This window comes from Lipophrys pholis (assembly GCF_963383615.2).
Source record: "Lipophrys pholis genome assembly, chromosome: 4".
NCBI lineage: Eukaryota > Metazoa > Chordata > Actinopteri > Blenniiformes > Blenniidae > Lipophrys > Lipophrys pholis.
The window spans coordinates 5520733-5540127 of NC_137637.1; the positions used below are offsets into that span (position 1 = coordinate 5520733).

A 19395-nucleotide genomic window follows, 5' to 3' on the forward strand; every position below is an offset into this window, starting at 1 on the left:
AGCGAGGCAGGCTGATTGAATTTAACCAACCATCCATCTTCTGCACAGCTTCATCCAACCAGAGATCACGAGGAGGCTCCAAGCTTCGTTCACATCAATTTACCAAACAGACTCTTTCTACAACCTAAAGCAGATACAGACATAGATACAGATACCCATTGCTTTTGTTCACCAATGTTTGGCTTCACTGTAATGTTTTGCAAAGCAGAGATTGAAAAGTCCACAGCCTATCTTTTACCCTTTATTGAAATACCAAATCGCACCTTGTTACATAAAGACATTTAAACATTTAAAAATCTGTGTAATCCACACTGATGCACTTTATGCGTTTGGTAAAATATGCTGAAAATCATCTCCCTGGAAAAAGTCACACATATTTCACCATTTTTAATTTAAAAATCCAAATAAGATTTCTGTCAAAGATTGGTATATACTGTAACGGATATTATTCAGATATTATTTGCCCTAAATCTGACATTATGGGAGCATTAGGTGCATGTTTGAAATGGGACATTAGCAGTTGTTTGGGAAAACCATTTAGATCATGATATAGTGATTAATTAGCAATACAGAGAAATGATGTAACAAATTGAAGAATGATGAGTTTGTAACCCTCACAGGTTTGCTTACATCTGTTTATAGCAGATAAACATACCTCGTCATTCATTCATTGTGTGATTTGCATCCTGCTTGATGCAGCGATGAAACAAAGACAGCTGTGAATGGTAGTACCTGCTCGTGAATACACAGCGAACTATAACTAATTTCTTTAATTCTCAAAATTTAGCCAAAGGCTAAGCAACTAGCCTTATACTCATTGAATTCTTTTTGAGCTGTGAAAAACCTTTTCTGGTGAGCTTCATCTGAACTTGGAGGTAATAAAAGCTTTTGCACCATTGTGTACACTTCCAGCTCATTTCAACCTCCAGTCCAGTTTTTACTTTCTCTGCGTATAAGAACGAACTCACTACTCCCCCATGTGTTATAAAGTGGAACTGCAAAGCTCTGGTGGTTAGATAGCTGGTATGATTAGATTTCTTGGCGCACAGTTTTGGTTTTATGTTACATTTTGTTGCTTATTTTGGATTCATATAGTGATATCCTGCATTTGTCACCGAACTCTTATACAACATTTGTGGCTATACAACAGCTATTAAACTCAAACATTTTTAGCAATTTATTTCTTACCAAACATTTCATATGTGAACAAAGCGTAAAGTTGCATAATTGGAATCAGTAGAATTAATGCACTGAATCATTTTGATATTATTCACACATCAGATTCAGTGAAAAGTGACAGAATCAAATGAAAACATTTTGAAGTGTTTAGACTCATTTTGAGTTAAAAGAATGTGAACTTCATCATGTCGAGTTGAGAATAATATCATAAAAATGTTTGAGGCTTTAATTTAAACTCGCCATCTTAATGATTTGCCAAGTCTGTGGTCACTTTAACCTTGTCAACATAATTCAGTCCCGATTCCAGAACAATTGTGGCCCTAAAAGATGAACACACACATAATGCAGTGATGTTTTACCTCAGGTTCAGTCTGGGTGCTGAAGGGAAGAAGACATACATTCAGGTATTTTGAATGAGAATATGTTGTCTTGTTTTTAACTTTTGATTATAAACCAGATCTACAATCAAGTCAGATATTGCTGGTTCGCCCATCCTTCCATCCTCTATAAAGCTTAATCCTCTTCAGGGTCAGGGAGATGGAGCCGATTCTGGCTTACTCTGTGCGAGGACAGGCGAGGACACCTGGACAGGTGAGGACTGGTCACAGTCCACCACAGGACATATGCAGAGACAGACAACCACACACACTCACACACAAGACCTAGGGGCAATTTAAGGTCACCAATTAACCTCACATGTTTTTGGACTGTGAGTGGAAACCTCAGTTTCTGGAGAAAACACACACACACACACACACACACACACACACACACACACACACACACAAAATGCAAACTCCACTCAGACCTTCTCGCTGTGAGGCAGGAGCGCTAACCACTGCTCCACTGTGCTGCCTGAAGGTTCTCAACTGACATTTTACAGAACAGTTTTGGATGGAAGTTGTACTAATGAGGATATTTCAGGATGTTGGTTATAAAATAAAAAAGGAAAAAGCCGGCTCAGAGGAAAAATCCACAAGGTTCATTTAAATCAGTGTGTAAAGCAATAAAGAGCAAAACCAATAAAGTTTGGGGTTTTAGGACTGCAGTTGTACCCCGTTCTCCTTAGAAGGATAAACATTATGGGAGGAGACGGCAGTTAAATAATTCAGCTTCACAAAGTACTCAGTAATTGAAGTGGAATAAAAAGGCTAATAACTTGGGATGCAGAAAAAAAAAAGGAAACCTCCAATGCTTTTTGGTCCTCGGGGGAGTGTGTTTGATTGTGTCTTATTGAATCTGAATCCAGTTCACAACCTGTGATTTTGAGGCTGATCGGCAAAGAGACAGAAAATACAACAAGCCAATAACCATCGACACATTGTGCTGTGTTCAAAGGTTGGTGCGCTTTCACTGAGGAGGAAATGCTGGTGGCCCGTTCAGGGTGTTCGCTGGCGTTCTGCTCCAGTCAAGTATAAATCAATGGAAAGCTGGACGGATAAAGGGCAGTAGTTTCAACGCTTGTCAATGAAATATCCACAAAATATTCATTTTCATTGAAACCTTTAGGACCAAAGTTCTTTTCAGATCTTTCAGCCACTAGACTCAGTGGAAGTCAGAGCAGTCAAAGCAGTGCAGCATTGCTGGAGCCATCAGCACAGACAGTTGGTTTAAAAAACGCTTCCAAAGCCAAAGAAAGACTGAACCTCCCCACCAGGGCCCGGTTGTTCAAAAGTGGTTTATCGTTTAACCAGCCGTTAAATACATTTAACCGACCGTTAACTTTAACAACACTGTTATCTTGTTGTTATTTTGACGTTAAAGTTAACGCACCTCCGGACATCCACTAACTTTTTAAAAGTGGGGTTAACTCTCACCATGGCGTTCACTGGCAGCGCTGCGTTCATGATGCCCGTTCAATAAAGGAAGGATAGGGTGGACCGTGGACTTAACTTTGATATAAGTCAATACTGTAATGAAGAGTTACGCCTCTATGGAGTGGCCATAGAAAAAAAAAAAAAAAGTGTGGAAATTAGCTAATAATTAGTAACCTCAAATTAATAACTGGCTACACTGAGTTACTATCTTGTATTATATTTTTTCACCAATGACACTTCCATCCCGTCATATTTGCTGTTATGGAGCTTTGAGATCAAATAATGCGGACCACATCAGATATTGGTGTTTTCTAACTAAAGCTTGTAAATTACAGACATGTTAAACTCACCTTGGTCCAAAAAAAGATTCTCGAATTCTCAGCAGCTCCGAATCACGTATTCCCTCCTTACCATAAATAAATGAGTTTGGGGCTTATTTTTCAACATTTCAGCATTACATAGTGAATTTCTGCTCCTTTCACTTTATTTCTAGATGTGTGTGAATCAAACCTTCAACATGGAGGTGTAGAATGATAGAACACAACTTTCCAATAGCAACCTATGTAAACACGCTGATCGACAATAAAAGTTCTCCTTCACATGAAGCCATTAAAAGGCTCATTTTATGGCTTAAAACATCCAAGCTTTCATTTACAGTAGTATGTAGTTTGTTTAGTAGTTACTGATGAACCAAAAGTATCGCTTCATTATAAAGACGTTCTGTGGAGCGTCTCATAGTGGAGCAACGCGGCCTCATACAGACCTCTCCCTTCGTGAATCTCGCGGCCAAAGATTAAATGATCTTGTTCCCTTGCTTTATTAATTTGAGGTAACGACTTATTATCTCGTTCCCACTCAGTCCACTGTCTATATCGTTCTCTCGGGTCAAAATTTAAAAAAGATGGGGCAACATGATGCCCCGTCTGATCATCCCAGGTCAGTTTTCATGTTCCACTTTAATATCGTGGCAGCAGTGTAGTTTGTCATGTTTTATGGTAGTTTGATAGACGAGTTAAAAACACTGTGCTGCCGTCCACCACAATGCTTAAGACAAAGTGGGCGGAGCGACATCAGATGGAGTTAACCTCACAGTTAACTTTGACGGCGACGTTAACTAATGGTTTGACTAACCATGTTTTAAACAACACATATTTAACAGTTGGTTAGCTAACGGCGGGTTAAGGATTTAACCAGCAGTTAGGGCTTAACCAGTGGTTAAAATAACCCAGTTTTGAACAACTGGGCCCTGGTCATCCACACTTTGTTGACCTGGACTGAATCCCATCATTCCTGGCTCGGTTTTGGTTGGTAGAGCGGTCATCTCCCAATCAGATGGTTCCTGGTTTGATTCCCATTTCCACATGTCAAGACACAGAAACCCAAATAGCTCTCATTGGATGGACTGAGCCTCTCGCATGGCGGCCACCTCCATTGGTGTGTGTGTGTGTGTGTGTGTGTGTGTGTGTGTGTGTGTGTGTGTGTGTGTGTGTGTGTGTGTGTGTGATGTGACTAACGATGAAAAACGCTTTGCTCAAGCATTTAAAAAATGTTATATAAGTGAAATCCATTTACCATTTCCACTGCCACCGGGCATCAGGACACAAGCTGTACACTGCAAAAAAGGCGAGTTCAACTATAAGATATAAACACTAAATTTGAGAAGAAAATTACTTAAAATTAGTGAAATGATGTGTCCATGCAGCAAGTAACCTTCACTTGATAAGAAACCTTGAAATAAGATATTTGAATCTAGATTTAAGATTCTACTTTAAAATGAAGGACTGAAAAAAAAGGAAATAACTTTCAAAACAAGTTAATTATCCATCATATGTAAAAATTAGTTTTGCAGAAGGTTAAAGGGAAGATTTGAGAATGAAGCTGGAGCTGGTCAGATGATGCCATTAAACTGTGTGGTGGGTTTGAAGCCGGATGCAGGTTCTCAGGTGTTGATGGAGACGGGGCTGTTGCACTCGAGTCCGGACTCAAGACGTTTTTTTGTCGAGTCGGACTTGTCTCGGACTCGGCCATTGGACTCGCAAAATATTTTAATCGTCTCGACCGAGTCCAACTCTGTTTTTAAACCTGGTTAAAGCTTGAATCTTTTTTAAAATTATTTGTTAATTGACGCAACTCCACCACCACCACAAGTCTCCACCTTCACAACAGCCGTCCCAGACTGGGTCCAGTACTCGCCAGCTCGTCCTCCGATTGGCGGGGAAGGGGGGGCTCGGGCAGTATTGTTTTGGCTACAAAACCCAGTTCTTAAGTGAAGTTTACTTCAGTCAAACATGAGGCCCGTGGACCAAAACCGTCTGCAAAAAGCTCCAATCCAGAACCCGGGAAACCACCAAGCAAGGTGGTTATATAGCATTTAAAGGATTTATTTATTTATTTTTTAACATTTCACTGTATTTTGTGCAGAATGTTTCATCAGTAAACCCTGCTTGGATCTTGATTAAAAAAAAAAGTCCTTACATATAAGATATGCCTTTTGTTTAAAAAAGAAACGTCTCGGTCAATAGTTTAGTAAAGCAACATTGTTTTTGTTGTTTATCTGCACACACAAGGTTGTCACATTTTCAACAGTCTATTCACAGTGAGGACTGATGACATCTAAAGGGGCTTTTCCACTGGAAAGAACCAGGTTCTAGTTCGGAGCCAGGGCCAGATTTAGCACCAGTTCTTTGTCTTTCCACCGCCAAAGCCCCGGCCTATCATGGGTTAAACCGGTGCTACGCTGGCCCCACTTCATTGCTGGGTCAGAGCGGAGCCTGAGTAGGGCCAGACACGTCATCAGCTGGGGGCGGAGTTATCGCTGCCAACGAGGCGTAAGAGATGCTGAACCGGCTTTCTGAAAACTACAGCGAACACGGAGCCCCGGGGTGGTGACAGAGGTAAATAAAATCAATAAGGTGTGGGAAAGATATAATAAGTCGTTCCCTGAAGTTAATATATACGAGGGAACAAGACAATTTAATCCATAATCATGGAGCCGTGGCTCTCGAGAGTACTGCAGAGCTCCCCTGCTGTCAGTCAGCTTCGTCGATATAGAATTTAGAAGCAGTTTTCCATTGTCGTTTTTTTTAACACGCTTTTTATCGTAACATCATTGTAACTAACTTCACTTCCAGGTCTTGTATGGCGTTATGAGGTCTGCATGAGGCTGCATTGCGCTCGTTTCCAATGACAACCTATAGCTTGTTATTATAAACAGCTGTAGAGCTGCGTTCTATCATTCTACACCTCCATTCCTCTCCGATGTTGAAGCATTTCATTCAGACATCCAGAAATAAAGTGAAGGGAGCAAATATTCACAGTGTAATGCGTAATGTTGAAAAATAAGCCCCAAGCTCATTCACTTTATTATTTTTTTTTTTTTTTCCCCCTCTATGTCCACTCCGGGGCTCCGGACTAAATCAAGACTGATGTGAAAAAACACCAATAGAGCGACGAGGAGACTCAATGTTTTCTGGATCTTTGGTCTACATCCGAAGTTCAGGTCAGACGAGATGGAGCGACCCGGACTAAACCACTGTTACAGTCCGTCTTCTGGTTCTTCTATGAGCGCTGTCAGCGCTAAATTGATGAAATGAGTGACGTACAACGTTTAGGAGTGACGCAATGACGTGGCGCTCGCTTGGCTCCGTTAACAGTGGAAAATGAACCGGTTCTTTGGCGGTGCTCATTTAAGAACTGGTTCTGGCACCGGCCCCGAACTAGAACCTGGTTCTTTTTGGTGGAAAAGCCCTATAAGAAGAGTTGAGTATAAAGAAATTCCTCCAAATTTGTGGGTGTGAAAATATGCTTACTCTTGAGCTCATCTGGACTTGGACTTGGACTTGTCTTGGACTCGATAAAGGTGGAGTTGACTACAGCCCTGGATGGAGAAAAGAAGAATCACATGTCATCAAGTCTCAGACACACTCTGATTGCATAATGTAGCTCCTCAGACTGTGACACCCCCCCCCCCCCCCCCCCCCCCCCCCCCCCTTCCTGGGCAGACTTTGCATGTTTCGTCTCTGCCATTTCCCCAAAGTTTCCTCCGCTGCTCCCAAAGAGGCCGATCGATGATGGTGCATGTCCTGTAGGTGTGACAGTGAGTGTGATAGACTGCTCGCCTGTCCTGGTGACAGATGCAGTCAATTTGTTCCAAGAAAAACTAGAAACCAGAAACAAAGCAGCAAAGGAAGCAGGAAGAAAGTTCCAGAAGTGAGACGTCAGTGGGGATTTTTAAAGCCGTCCCGATTCAGACGTTGCGACCCACCGGAGCTCTGGTTTATTCCAGAGCTCCGGGGGCGGCGGCGTCTCCCTCAGATTAGACTTTAGTTGTGGGGGACAGATGGAAGACATGACGACAGCACAATCAGCTTCATGTCACTTCGATTCCTGCAGGCCTGCATCCCATGGTCTGCATTCTTGTCAGTCTGCAGACCAGCACAGGCCCCCTCCCCCAAAACCACAACAAGCTAATCGTTTAGATGACCACGCTAACACACGCACGCACGCACGCACGCACACTCACACACACACACACTCCTCACTTCCTTCTCTCTGCACACTCTAATGCCAGGAAAGCGCCGCGTCTTTTTATTTCCCACAGTCCCAGCATGCATCAGACTGGAAAGCTTGACAGTCTGTATGCAAGGGCGCTCATTTCATTTCACTGCAGGAGGAAAACAATAAACAGTTCTCAGGAGTAATTCCTGCAGGGGGCTGCTGAAGGGGCTGCGAAAAGTGCTCTTCTACTACATGTAAATAAAACTAAACCCCATTACCATCACATACACCAGGTGGGTGATGGGTCAATACCAGAGGGGTCAACGCATATGTCCATCTTCATGCTAATACTATGAATAGTCCTAATGGAGAGCAGTAAATCTAATTAACCACGTTACTTTTAGTTTGTTAATATGAGACCTGATGTTTTCAGCCCGTTTGTACTGAAACGTTGTTGTTGTTGTTGTTGGCTGCAGCGTCTCCGTTCTCTTCTTAGCTTTCTTCTTTCTGTAATATGAACAGAAGCTAGTTGCTGAACTGGCACAAACTGATGGAAAACCCGTTTTTCATACGGCCACTTTCTCTACGAACAGTCGAATACAAGATGCAGATGTGATATACAGAACAATGTCAACATATCGGTACGTCCAATAAACGATTCTCATCAACATTTGTTGTTTTTCATCCATTTAAAGTTCTTCCCATATTCAGCTCTTCTTTCCTGCTGGTTGGTGTAACTCCTCTCATCCTGCTCTTCCTCATCCACCTCCACCTCCTCCTCTTCTTCCACCTCTCCCTCCTCCTCCTCCACCTCCTCCTCTTCTTCCACCTCTCCCTCTTCCTCCTCTTCCTCATCCTCATCCACCTCCTCCTCCACCTCCTCCTCCTCTTCTTCCACCTCTCCCTTTTCCTCCTCCTCTTCCTCCTCCTCGACCGCCTCCTCCTCATTGACTGGTTTGTCCTCTTCCGCCTCCTTCTCTTCCTCCTCCTCCCTCATCCACTTCCTCCTCCTCCTCCACCTCCTCCTCCTCTTCTTCTACCTATCCCTCCTCCTCCTCTTCCTCCTCCTCATCCACCTCCTCCTCCACCTCCTCCTCCTCTTCTTCCACCTCTCCCTCTTCCTCCTCTTTCTCCTCCTCATCCACCTCCACCTCCTCCTCCTCTTCCCCCTCCTCATCCACCCCCACCTCCTCCTCCTCTTCCTCCTCCTCGTCCGCCGCCTCCTCATTGACTGGTTTGTCTTCTTCCGCCTCCTTTTCTTCCTCCTCCCCCCTCATCCACTTCCTCCTCCACCTCCTCCTCCTCTTCTTCCACCTCTCCCTCTTCCTCCTCTTTCTCCTCCTCATCCACCTCCACCTCCTCCTCCTCTTCCCCCTCCTCATCCACCTCCTCCTCCTCTTCCTCCTCCTCGTCCGCCGCCTCCTCATTGACTGGTTTGTCTTCTTCCACCTCCTTTTCTTCCTCCTCCCCCCTCATCCACTTCCTCCTCCTCCTCCTCCTCCTCCTCCTCCTCCTCCTCCTCGTCTATCTTCCAGCTGATCAGTGACACTAACGATATGATCTAAATACAGGAGCTCAGATCATGCGAGGGGTTTGGATGTTCACATGAGGTCTGAACACGAACTGTCCTGTTTGGAGAATCTCCCGTTCAGAAAGCAGAACAACACTGTGAGAGAGACATGCAGAAACACCATCAGTCTCTCAGCATTTATGCCCAACATAGGTGAGGAGCGGCGCGGTGCAGCAGTGGAGAGAGCTGCTGATGCTCCAGGTTCCTTAATGAGTCTTTTAAAGTTGACAGACTTGATCCAGCTACAGATCAGCAGGAATTTAATATCAGAATCAGAACGAGACTAAAACATAAATATTGCAGAGGAACCAGATCATTAAAATTCAAAAACAGCACATAATCACAATTAAATATTACTCACATCTAATAATATTATTATTATTAAAAGATATATTTTCAAAAATATCATCTTGGCAAGTTTGTTTTGTCACAATTAAAAAAAGAAAGCATTGTACATCCACAAGTCCTTTGAGTTTATAATCATTGATTTAATAGATAAATAATGAAAACCAGTGGGCATCCAGTATTGACTTCTGAATTATTTGAATTATTTTATGACATTGAAATGAACCATTTGTGCATTTTACATCTTTTAATTATTTCAGCATAATAGAGACCAAAATTGTTTTCATATAATGAGAAAACTGCTGTTTGGCTTGATGTCTGTTAAATAGATATAATAAAAAAAAACATTGTCATAAAGTCATGAATATTAGAATGCTTTGCTTCCTCATAAAAAAGGAAAACGTTTCTGCACTCACAATGAACAACGTAAATTTGACAAAATGTTTTCAAAGTTTCTACGCTGGAAGTCACATTGAAAACGACATCATTGAAGGAATGTGACCTCATCAGAGTGTAAAGAGTCCTCACTGGACAGACACTTTCACCAGAAATGACACTGAAACATCACAAACACCACATGTGGAATATTACAAACATCCATCTTCACTTTTTAAAAAAAGACCAAGCAGCATACTTAAGGTTAATTACCAAGAAAAAAGAAGCATGTTGAAACATGCTGTCTGCTCATTATGTTTGGAAGTGACTCATTTTTACGAGATATTTGTAAATATATATAAAAACAAAAACACATTTGTTTCACCTTCATTTCGGATTTTTGTCAATTACTTGCCCGAAAAATCCCTAAGAAATCCAATTACATTGTAATTCTTGGGAAAATGGTTCATAAAATAGACAATTAGGAGCTCAATATTTATAAAAAATCCTACAAAATTCAAGATGATGTGATTAACTTGAGCATTTCGTGGTTGTACTTGTGACTTGGATGCAGATAGAGTTGCTTTGTCTGTGCAGTTCATGTGGAAAACAAAGAGTCTTGGAAGAGTTCACATACGTTTTCTCTCCGCTGTGGCTGCTTATGGCATTCTATTGTAAAATGTGCAAACATAGAAGCTCCCGCTTCAATTTGGAGTCTGATTTCTACATTCATGCAGACTTCCTCCTCTTCCTCCTCTTCATGGAACGTCTCAGTGGTTCAACCTTCTTCTGCTCGCTGATTTTATTAGCTCCTAAACCTTCTGTGAAGACTCTCACAGTTGTTAAGTTGTCCTGTTAAGTCCCGGAGAGCATTTCTTATTTCTCTCTTCAGATCAGACGCTGAGCACTTTGCAAACTAGATGTGAGGAAGGTGCAGAAGCTCTAGTCCCAGCTAAAAATATTGCGTTTTTTAAAACTACAGCCATACTTATCCTCTTCCTTTCTCCATTTTCTTGGCTCTGAAGGATTTGGGCAGTTGACTGAAAGCAGTTTGGTTCCTTCAGGGTTTTCCACACCCAGACTGTGATAAATAAATAACAAAGCGAGTCTGAAACGCTCGCCAGACAATATTTAACATCCAAACTGTTCATAGCAGCAGCAGCTGCAGCAGCAGTGGTAAATACTCAATAAATACAAATACTACAAGGTTGGAACATATTGCCGTACATCCTGAGGAAAGGAAAAGAAAGGAAAAGGAGGTGTGCATCCAAAACTTTGTCCTCCTTCAGTGAAGGAAACACTGTGGATCCTTCACGTTGGTTCAAACAACAGAGAGAAAGAGATTCACTGAGAAGTGTAGACGATCTGCAGGAAAATCTCTCACCGTCTTCTGATGGCGCTTTTCCTTTTCACAGTTCTAACACTACTCGACTCAGAGTCGGTCATTTTCCATTACACTATAGTACCACCTCGGTGTGGGTGGGGTCGTCAGAGCAAGGCGGCCGTGGGTAGCCATCAGCTCGGAGACCCCCGATACACTTTCCTCTAACGGGTTGCTGCGTCGAGCTCATGCTGAATCCTCTGGTCGCCACCAGACAAAGAAATGTCTGCACCTTGGCGTTGCTCCATGGGGTTGATTTCTGTGCATCCATCTCTGATCCCATTCGTACTTGTTGTGATTAAGTTTTAAAAATGGTGAGGTTAACTCTAATAAACAAGTTGCTCACCTGACTCATCCAGTGATGTCACGCCCCGGCCAATCAGTGGCCTGCCGTCTGTCAACGTCACAATTTCCGCTCGGCTCCCTCGGAACCGCAGTCGAATAGGTACTAGAAAAGTACCTGGTATGGAGTTGTAACATGTAATAGAAAACCCTAAAAACTAAGGTGAGTCAAATCGAGCCATGTCGAGGAGGTGCTCGTGGAAAAGCCCCATAATTGACCTTTGACTAAGCCCCGCCCCCAGACGCAAACAAACCAATAACATTCATCTATCTACTACCGGGAACTCCGACATTCTGAGCGTGAACCTCTGTAAAGAAGCATTAGAACTGGGGACGTTTGTGTTGTTTTCTTGGCTATTTAAGTCATTTAAGACACAGAAATGGTGAAACAATGTTCCTGGGACTCAAGCAACAGCGACACGAGGTGTCATGAAAGAACAAATGCCAGGGTTTACTTCATCACGTTTCTAATACAAAACATGGACAAATGTCTCCTGTGGATGAAGCTGTGTGACAGAACACACAAACTCAACCCCGCAAATTTAAACAAGGACGTCTACATTTGTTCCAAAGGCAATGATTTGTATAATCTCAGTAGTCTAGTCATATAATGTCAACCACATTACGCTAGCAGCAATACGCTATCTTGAGCTAGCCTCTGAGCTCACCTGCTTAAGAAGTCGCGGTTGTCACAGCAGCAGCAAAATACGCAGCTTTTCTGAGAACAACCCTTCTTTGTCTTCTCCTGTGCTGTATTGCACATTGTAGATGACAAGTAGGAGGAGTGTGGGCATCTGAAGTAACTCTAGAAACTGAGATAAAAACATGGTCAACTGCGATGGTGTGTCTGAGTGAGCAACATTAACTAAAGGGGCAGGGCTTAGCCAAAGGTAGATTCTGATATACATTCATCAGGTATGGAGATGCCATGCATTAAAAATGAATCTTCATGACGACATAAACATGCACTGACTTTAGTTTTAGGGTTTTAGTCAACATGTTCGACCAATCAGATGTTAGCAGACAGGAAAACAACAACTGAATTTATCAACTTTTTCTCGTATGAGGAGGAAATTGAATGTAGCTGAATCATAGCGTCCAGATTCTTCCTGGTAGACCTTGAACACATTAAACCTCGGCTGCTGTTGCAACAGTCTCAACAAAACACTTCTCAGTTAGGTTTGATCAGATGACAAACAAGCTCTCAAGTATATCTGATAAGAGTCTCTTAATTTTCTCTGCTGCCTTTTGGCTTTTATCTACAAAAGCAAATATAATATATGAGTTGAGTCATGTGGGTATTTAGATGGTGTACTTTAGATTTTTAAAGCCTCACATGCACCAGCAGGTGCATTTGTTCTTGAAACCTCTCAGATGTGGAAAAGAACAAGCCCATGTTGCCACTCTGCTAAATCAGTTGATTTAGTCCTTGTAATATATCAGGTGGTAACTGATTGTTTTGTCCAGCGATGCATGTGAGGCATTCAGGAAACAACTTGTGTCCATGACTAATTTATGCCAACCATTCAGGAAATATTGGTAACTTGTACCATGTATGTTGCATTTACTGCTGGTCGGTTGTTTAGGAAATGACGGTAACCGACCCAGATGTGGAGCATTAGGGAAATATGGGAACTTTGTTACATCTCCAGCTCTTCATTTCTGTTCTTTATGTTGATTCTTGTAAAAGTAGTGTTGGGATCTCACAAGACCAAAACAAAAGTGTTTCGTTTCTAAGGAAAGACAATCTTCATTTGTCATGATCTGCAGTCATGACATGTGAAGTCTGATTCAGGAACCTGCCTGAGCTTCACACCCAGCAGGGGGTCCTGCAGACACTGCAGTCCCCTGGAAATCCTCCTCAGTGACACAGACTGCCCCCATGCTCAGCCAGTCACAGATTGGATTCTCTCTTCAAGCTTTTGCTCCTGTTCTTCGACGGAGGAGGCGAGTTGCTGGCAGCAGCTCACCAACTGTAAGCATCCTGCTAAAAACAGAGACCTGCAACAGACGGGCTCAACTCTTCTTCTGACCGACCACGAGGGTCAGAGCTTCCCCCGGATCCAGAGACCAGCACCCAGCGTCTGATCTCTCATCAACCAGGGAAGACCAACCAGTTTCCCAGGATGAGACCTGGGAAACTGACACCTCACAGAACCTCTTTGTGCTTTTTCCTCAACAAGCTGAAAAAGCACCACAGACCCGAGCGACCAGCTCCTCCGGTCTGGACAAGGGAACAACCAAGACGCTGCAAAGAAAGACTCTCCTGAATCACCAGCTTCTTCTTCTCCCCAGCCTGCAGAAGCCACCAGAGTTAGCACGTAGCGCTAACTGCCGCAGAAGCCAGCAGTTTCCCAGGCCTGAAAAACAACCGAACTCCTTCAAGACATCAAGGATCTGGTAACAACCAACTGGGCAAATACATGAGATGATTAGTTAAACCTGATGCTATGCATAGAGCTGTTTAACTTTTATGAAGATGTGTTGATTCTATTACAGTGATTGAGTTCTATTGATGATATCAGGAGTAGTTATCAACCTGTAAACCAGCGTTAGCTCTGCCACACACACACACAGGGTCTGCATGCTAATCTTTGCTTTACTAACTTGTTCACTAACAATCCTACACATGTCACATCAAAGACAACATCACACAGTAACTGGACACCATCTGACGACTCCAGACGACAAGACAATTCACATTCACGTCAACTCATTCTAGAAATGTTCCTTTAATAGAGACACACAGGAAGCAACGCTAAAGACGAGCTTCATGTTCTATTGTTCTCCAACACATAGTGGAGACCCGAGGACAGCCTTCCTGCTCTCTGGTAACCTCCATTCTGAATGTAGTTTATTGTGATCTGCCATCTTGTTTTGTAGTTCTATCACACCTCACACACACCCTCCCTCTGTCTCTCTGTCTCTCTGTCTCTCTCTACACACACACACACACACACACACACACACACAGACCAAGCTGTATATAAGGCAGTTAGAATCTGTTTCTTTTGTTTTCCTTGTAATTAGATATAGTTTTTGGAATCATAATTGCTGTCTTATTGATGTGCACAAAGGTGAATGAAATGTCGACCTCTTCTATGTCAAGAACTCCAAAATCCTTCAAGCTTTACTGTTAATTCTGGTAATTGTAATTAATTTAACTGTTAATTCAAATTCCAAGTTAACTGTTTAGTGTGTCTTTTGAGACTGACATAACTAAATTGGCTGTCATGTCCTGTTAAACAGGTGGTTCTCCCGAGGTATCTGATACAGATCAGATAAAATTTTCAACAACAGTAGCGTCACATGTGTCTGTTAGCAACAATTTAGCAATGTTCCAACAACGCCTCACGTGTGTTGGTTTATTTAAGATCCAACTGGAAGATATTTGTTTTACCTCAAACTGTGAGTTCATGAGTTGATCACCTGAGCATGCAGTTTCTCATGATTTAAGCAGAGTCCTAAGAGAGATTCGGATAGTCTGGGACTAACATATCTAGAGTGATTAGGAGATTTTTCACATACACTGAGTGCATTTCATTCTCTGTCCTGACACAGGTTTGTGGTGCTTTGCTTTGGTTCTTTCCATCTTCTTTTCTTTATAGATCCCACATTATACAGTTCTTCAATAATTCCACATCGGTGTCAGAGGTCCAACAGCATTGTATTCAAAGTGTATTTCCCTAAATTCAGCTTTGGTCCTGATTTCAGTCTTAAAGTCCCCCTATTGTCTCTACTGAGAACAGGCTGTTTCTGTGTCTGTACCTTTAAAAGCTAATGAGCTGTGTCTGTCCATGACTACTCCATGACGCTCTCAGGTAGAAGGTCAGTGTTGCCAGATTGGGTGAGCTTCTGCCCAAATGGGTTTCTTGGGGAGCCGGGTTGTGTTACCTTTTTTATTTGTTTATGTAGTGCAGCTGTATGCTCATGACATGTTCTTTATTACACATATAATATTTTTATGTTTTTAACCTGAGTTTCTACAGAGAGATTTGGGCTGGTTTTTATTGAGGTAAGCAGTTTGTATGTTGTGTTTTGGCTGGAAAAAGTGAGTCAGATCTGGCAACCCTGGAGAAGCTGCAGCTTTCCAGTTCCAACACTGTTTTTCCATCAGTTTGAACCAGAATCTGAACCAGAAGGAGAAGCTCCTGAAGAAATTTTCTGCGGCTCTGCGGCCCCAGCAGGGTGTTTCTGAACGGTTAGCTGGTCGTTACAGTTACTAGCAAGTAGCTAACGCTAGCTCCTTCTAACTGCTACGGTTTTTCATTTTATTATCCCGAATTTATTCAGTATGCCAGTAATCTTTGTAAATTCTTCTCTTCTTGTGGGAGGGTCGAAAAGAGGAAGCGGTTATTTCCCCCACACGATGTCATAAAGGGAAAATCTTGAATCGCATGTATGAGCACACATTCGCTAAAAAGTGGAGCAACAAGTGAGAAAGATGACCGACTTCCTTCACTTCTGGAGCCTCGCACACAGGCTATAGGGACACACACCACTGTTAGAAAGCTATTAGAAAGTGAACTCTGCATAAGATGGGACCTTTCATTTATATCAGGTGGGATTCATGTCAGATCGACGTTCACCCTTGTTTGCACACTCAGTAGGTAAAGACCTGTTTGAAAACACCAACTTTAAAACTTGCTGTTTCTTGTCAGTGGGAAAAAGTTTGACGGCCAGATCTCACATCACACTCAGAAATTCAATCAAGATTAGTGTAAGCCTCCTATAAGCTTCAGTAATTAGTGCTCCTCCAAGCAAGGCGAGCTCGCCATTCAGCTAAATAAGGGCTGCTGCACTAGGCTTAGAGTAATTGCCTTACTCTATAAATCTTCATTTCCCTTACACTTCATGCACTGCCTCCAGTTCAATAAGGACTTTGACACAGCAATACAGCATATACATCTAAAATCCAGCTATCATGCAACACAAAGAGGTAATAATAGTCTGTTCTGGCTCTGCTCCACGTGGGAAGAGAGGCCTCGCTGCTTTCCCACCTCCCCGTCTGCCCTTGCTGTTCGTTGTTTGCTGCAGATGTGCAAACAATGCATAATCATTCGAATGAGATTAATATGCATTTGTATCCTGTCACACATAATTAACACTAAAACAACACAATCCCAGCCAAAAGGAAATCGGATTGTTTACTGTTTGCAGGGTGCCGATGCTGGGCTCAAAAACATGTTTCTGAGGTGTTGCTACCTGCAGATTAGTCTCCACATATAAAATTAATTAACAATAGAGAGCGAGTGATGGGGCTGATAACGCTGATGCAGAGATGAAACAACTCTGGATTGAATACGTTTTTCCTTTAACGCAATGGAAATGTAAAGGCCCAATAATGACCCCTGAAAGCATGGACACTGTAAAATACACACCAGACAAAGTACACAGGCAAATCTGTTTTTTCATTCTAAAGCAGAAAGCTCAATTCTCATTAAACTCTCAATAATCAGTCAGTTCAGGTGTATCTCCAATATTCACACATGAACGTAGCGTCTCTTGATTTAAGTCAACATGTAGCTGCACTCGTGTTTTTTTGTCCTCGTCAGAGTCGGGTCTGCTGCCTTCATGAGCAATAGAGCCGCTTTTCTAAGTTTACAACAAATAAAATGTGTCTGGACGCTCAAAATTAATTATCCGATATGAAGAAAAACAAATCTCAATAAAAATGGAAGTTGCATTCATGTCGTGTCATAGATACATGTTAGATACATTTTATTTCAAATTTAGCTTTTGTGTCCATTTTTAGAGGTTTTTTTATGCATTGCCCCTTTTAACTATTATTATCTTTTTAGTTTAAAGCTGTTCTGAATTTCTTAAAGGGGACATATCATGCTAAATCCACTTTTTTAGCCCTTAAATGCATTTTGTTGTATATTTAGAGTGTTTAGAAGTACAGAAAAGTTCAAAGTAGTCTCTTCAGGTGCTCCGTTGATATCTTTATATTCTGTTTTGGTCATATTTTGCGATCGGTTTCGATTTTTCTATTCTCTATTACGTTTTTTGAACAATGACGTCACAGTATTCTCAGCGGAACTGCCAAATTAGGACATCGACATTTCGAGCAATCCGCCATTTTTGTTTCTCGCTGCGATTTTGTAGTCCAACCGAAGTTACGAGAGGATAAGTCGAAATGTTCGGTTGTTGGATGTAGTAACCCACAAGCTTCGTTACACCGTCTCCCAGCATCAGAACCTTTTCGAAGTGCCTGGTTGAGTTTTATTTTTCACAGAAATGTACCCACATCTGTGGGTAAGGTCATTTTTGTGTGCGCGAATCACTTTAAGGACGACTGCTTCAGCAACCTCCGCCAGTATAAAGAAGGATTTGCCGAAAGACTTGGTCTGATTGAGCGGTCAGTTCCTTCTATCTATGGAGACGACGAACAGAGCACTTCGGTAAGCTGTATATAACGCTAAAAAGTGTGATGATAAGACGTCCCTGTCATTGTTTTGTTAGCATTAGCAGTTGCACCGTCTTCATATGTTAGCGCTGTGTGCTCGTTTTAGATTATAATGTCACTTCTGTGTTAAATAGTCGTTGTAATACAGGCAGTATTGTAGTAGTGGGCATGGATGGAGAAGTTAGTGTAAATATAGTAACACACCATTGCGTTACATCCATATGAAGACGTTGTTCTTCGGGTGCATCATCGTCATTTTCATCTCGCTCCGCCGGGTCCGACTCTGGCTCCAACATGTATGGCTGGATGGACAAATCTTCCGTTGTTGACATTTTGTAAATAATGTGTGAATATAAAGTTTCTGCGCCGCTAGATAATTGTATCTGTTCTATCAAACTACAAAGATGGCCGAACAGGGTGGAGTTGAACCGAGTGTCACCTCTGCAACCTGGAGAGGAGGCGGGGTATGAAGTGTCTCATTTGCATTTGAAGAGACCGCCCCAAAACGAGTTGCTCTCAGAAGCACATCAGAAAAGGGGTAGAAAAGGGGCCTGTGGAGCTCTAATAATGAGGAATTCAGACCCAAGCATTGTAGTTCCCCGTTGTATAGACCACAACTGTATGATTTATATGTAAAAAGGAAGGATTTAAAAGCACGATATGTCTCCTTTAAAGGTTAGAGCAGTTTTAACTATACTAGCAACTTTAGCAATCCTTTTGGCCTTTTCTAATTTTTCTTTTTTGTGTTTTTTCTTTTCGTGAAAAAAAAAAGTCATACCAGCAATTTTGACAATTTGTCCTGTATTGCTTTCAGTTAGTTTTATTTATTTATTTTTTGTTTTAGCTATTTTATCCGTTTTTGGCACTTCCAGCTATTCTTGCTCTTTTACCTCCTTCACCTGTTTTTTTATTTGTGGAGATTAAAAATGAAAATGAAACCAAAACATTTAAGAAAATCTATAATTTAGTGAAAGCTTCAGGGGGCTGCTGAAGAGGAGCTGAAGAGCCACGTGTGGCTCCAGAGCTGCAGGTTGCAGACTCCTGGTCTGAGAGATCAGATTGTCTCGTTTACAAGAAAACTGAATGAAGTGATCAGATTGAACATCTATTCAGTCTGTGGATCAATCCCAGAATGCTTTGTGACATGTTCGCATGACCCCACCCAGCTTCAGTGGGGAGTATTGAGGAAGCTTTCAGCTCCATGGTTTAATGTCATTGTACTTTAGAATATTGAAGAGAAACATTAGCACTGATTCTGCATCATCAAGTTTTCTCTTGTTGGATTCTCTGAGTACCAGGAGGAATCACATTTCTTCAATGATTTCTGTTCAGTCAACTCCTTCCTGCTGGCTCCTGTTGGACTGTCGTTATGAGCAACATCGTTATGTGTCGGTGTAGTAAAACTTGGAGTGGTCTGGTTAATATGAAGCACTTCTATTGAGTGAAAGCACTTTGCTCAATCTTCAGTGGCTCTGCGCAG

General features: G+C 42.1%; 1 protein-coding gene across 10 annotated transcripts in view; it reads left to right on the forward strand.

Annotated features, from left to right (window-relative positions):
• fhit (fragile histidine triad diadenosine triphosphatase) overlaps positions 1–19395 on the forward strand; it is a 422950-nt gene that overhangs the window by 82286 nt on the left and 321269 nt on the right. For 2 of the 10 annotated variants that reach the window (XM_080460851.1, XM_080460850.1), the window contains exon 4: positions 13802–13906. The exons of the other annotated variants lie outside the window; for them this stretch is intronic. The gene's annotated coding sequence lies outside the window, so the exon portion shown is untranslated. The remainder of the gene's footprint in view (positions 1–13801; positions 13907–19395) is intronic. 10 annotated transcript variants of the gene reach the window in all.